We start from the raw sequence: 3,940 nt of genomic DNA on the forward strand, positions 1-3,940 counted from the left end.
AAAGCCATCAGCTCAGCCTTCCTGTCTTTGTTTATGTTTTTCTCCCCCATACAAACCAGTGCAAAAAGTGATGCCCACAAAGATGATGATGCGTGTTTTGCGTCCCAAAGGATAAACAGTCCTGATCCAAACTGACATTTACTGCCAAAACATTAACAACTTCCTCACCTTTTCAACCAATAATTTTTTATTTTGCAATGAATCCATATTAATTTTAATAAAACTGAAATATGACAATAAATCACTCTAAACTATAAACTATTTTTCAGATATCCCTTTTCCTAGAAAGTATTTTAAACTAAATTTAATTTCAGATCAAACGTCTTGAGGTGGTGCTTTTAATTCCAAAGTGTTAAATATGCAGTGTCAAAGTAAATTGACTCTTTTAGAGTTATTAAAACAACTGGAGTTAGAAAATAATGCAACCACTTCTGGCATTTACTTAATCATATTTAGTTATTTTAACACAATTGTTTTATGTCGTACTCTGCTAACATGAAACAATTGTGTTAAAGTAACTAAATATGTAGTAAATAAATGCCAAAAAGAGTTGCATTTTTCTTTTCATTAGAGTTAGCACTAATTTAGAGTGAAACCAAATGCACTCTTAAAGTGTTACTTTAACACTGGGCCTGGGTTTGTTTTCATTGTCACATAATGCTCTTTTCTTCTGGTGCTATTTTGTGAAGTTTACCTGCAGGAAAACATCTGCACACTGCAAAAACGATCCAGAAATAAGTAAACATTTCTTAAATTAAGTGTATTTGCCCTTAATTCGAGTAGGTAAATAGCATGATTTGCCAATTAAATTAGTATCTTTACTCTTAAAATAAGATAATTAGATCATATGAATGTAAATTGTCTTGTTCCATTGGCAAAGTGTCTCACTTTCATCCTCAATTGGAGAAAAATGCATTTATTTTAAGAAAAGATGACTTACTTAGATTTTCATTTTTGCTGTGCACATGAGGCTCCCACCACTGTGCTTTACAGTTAGGGTGGAAAGCTCCCCCTTTTTCCTCCAATTTTTTTTAATGTATAATCTAGTTTTACAGTGGGTAGCATGAGCTTTCTTCTGTCTCACCTGATTTCCCTGCTGCATGTAAGACAATACATTTCGTTTTATTTGGTTCCAAATTTACTAACGTTCTTGAGGTTAAACAGCTGAACATGGGGTTCATGAGAGCACAGGACAAGTGGTGGAAAGATTGAGGTCTCCATCCTTGAGTGCAACTGCAAATCTTGCTCTTTATGTTGCTTTATGGCTTCTTCTTTGCTTTCAGCCAATACTGGTAAATGGCCTCTTTCATTATTCTGAACGATGAAACGATGGACATTCCCATAGCGTTGGTTCTTACATAACACAGACTCCTAGAAAGTATATCGAGGAATGAGCCAGATGTGTGGAGCTCCACTGCTACGCATTCACAAATACCTCTTTCACTCCAATGATTTAAATTAAACAATGCAGCTGATGGTGATCATCTGGACTTTATAAAATTATTAAAAAGAAAAGTAAGTTTAGTGCATATAAACATCTGAAAAACATAAAAAATCATGATAACTTCAGCTTTCATCAAATGACCCAGAAGAGAAAACATTGATTCAGATTTGACAGTGAAAATAATATGTTGTTCACATTTTTTATTTTCCTCTGTGTAAATCTGTGGTTTTGGCTATAGTTAATATGAGGTGGTGCCGTGGGGCAGAGTGGAAGATATGAAGCAACAATGGTCGGATTTCTAAAAGCAGAGTTGCATAATGTTGTTGGTGGTTTTCACTGGGCACGGTTATGAAATTAGCCTGCAGTCATACATGGTACCAGGGAGCCAACGTGACATTCAAACGGTTGATTGACAATGAGGATAAAACCTTAGTGCTCATATTTGTGTCTCATTTTAAAATAAGGGAGAGGTTTTACCTTTGAATATATATGTTTAGATTTTTCCTCTAATTATGTTCTTTTTTAAATCTCTACCCTGCAGGAAAGCTTTATTTATTTTCCCTACAAAAATGAAGACTTTTATTCATCTTTAATAATAAGTTGCAGTTCTATGTCGTCTCTCCTCTCCTGGGGTTTATATAGTTAAAATGGGAGCCAACTGAGTCCAGGTCCAAATAATTTAAATAACATCTGAGCCTACGATCCAAACTGCTTTGGATTAAGATCAGTGAATTCAGCAACCAGCCCTGCAGCCTTTTGTTGTGGCTGAGCATTCATCACATGTCTTGCCTATCAAAAAGCACTTCACAGACAGTAATGGGATGAGCTCATACAAAGAGCTGTGGATGACTTTTAGAGTGGAAAATCCTCAGCTACTGCATGTTAGGCTACATTTGCAGAGCTTTTCCAGAGTTTCTGAAATATAGAACAAGCTTGGCATATAGTCTGCAGCTCCAGCTCATCCATCCTCTTCAGCAGTCAGTCAGAGAATCGATTATGTGACAAGAGGAAAGCTCTACATCCTCCTGTTTCCTTCCTGCTACCTCACCTCATTCCAACAACACACATTCTGGCACATCGTACATCACGGCCCTATAAACTGATAGGAAAGCCTCTTTATATAATTACTGTAGTCTTTCCCTGTTGCCTCTCTTGCCAAGATAGTTAATCTGCATCTCTTAGCAAATACAGGCTTAAGATACCAAATGCATGAGATGAAAGATTTTACATCCCTCAGTCATCCACAGAATAATAATGTTCAGCTCAGATTAGCTCAGCTGCCTTTATCTTTTCTATCTGTGTTTCTCTTTTATTATGCCAGTGTGTGTGAACATTATGGGATCTGTTTGCACATGTACAATGAACTTTAGAACAGAAGAAGTACACTGCCATCTAGTGGAAAGTATGAAACCATTGACACCTCAAGCAGAAGCTGTTAAAGAGAGAGAATGGTCACCTTCCCTGTCCCAAGGGCAATTTAGGAAGACAGACTATTTTTTTCTTTACTTTTTCCATGCAACACCTTGCAAATGTTTTGATTTAAGCCTTATTTCTTTATGGTTTGCCCCCAACGAGACTGGTTTACTTGCAGCGTATCTTAACACTTTCTCAAGATCTTGTTCTTTGATTTTTGTTTTTTTGTTTTTGCATGGTTCATGTCCAAAGACAAAGATGTTTTCAGTTTCTTACAGTAAATCTATCAAATAATAAAGAGAACGTCATTTTGATTTAAAATATCATTTTGGCACCAACATGGTTACCAAATGGAAACCTGGTATAAACTGAAGGACAAGCTCTGTATGAGTTCATCTTTTATTTGGGTTTCAAATAATCTTTCCTTATTTTATAAACGATAGGTTGACACATGTTTAGTTCTACATCCCTAGTTTTATACCTGTTCTCACAGCAGTGAACATCCTCTTCATTTCACTTCTAAACAGCAAGAGAGTGTCTTTTATCAGACGCTCTCCAGATCTGGTGGTGCAAGACAGACTGGCACAGAAGATGCATCCACGCTAGAGCTAGAAACACCTGTAAGAACCTGTTAAAAATGATAATTTACTGCAAAATAAACATTTCCTTTGGGATTAATTAAAGGTATAGTGGAGGATTTTCACAATTTTTTTTGACCTGCCCTCTCCACTTTTTAAAAAAATACACAAGCACAACCCAGTGAAAAGTTTCCCAAGAGGAAACGCGTATTAAATGCGTATGAGAACTTTCACAAGCCCATTGAGTCTCCTCTTGCTCGCTCTGTTTAAAAGTTGCTGCTTGCATCGCTTATACAGGCTTAGTTTCCAAAAAAGATAGACATTTTTTCCACTATGTCAGACTCACCACCAATAAGGGAAAATGGGGACGAGCACGTAGGACGGCCTTATGTAAACATATCACCAGAATGATTGACAATTAGGAAGACCACTAATTTAGATGATCCACCTAGATAAAATAACATCCTCCACTATAACTTTAAGGATTTTTGAATTAAATTGAATA

This window comes from Cyprinodon tularosa, unplaced genomic scaffold (genome assembly GCF_016077235.1).
Source record: "Cyprinodon tularosa strain WSP-4 unplaced genomic scaffold, ASM1607723v1 ctg671, whole genome shotgun sequence".
Classification (NCBI taxonomy): Eukaryota; Metazoa; Chordata; class Actinopteri; order Cyprinodontiformes; family Cyprinodontidae; genus Cyprinodon; species Cyprinodon tularosa.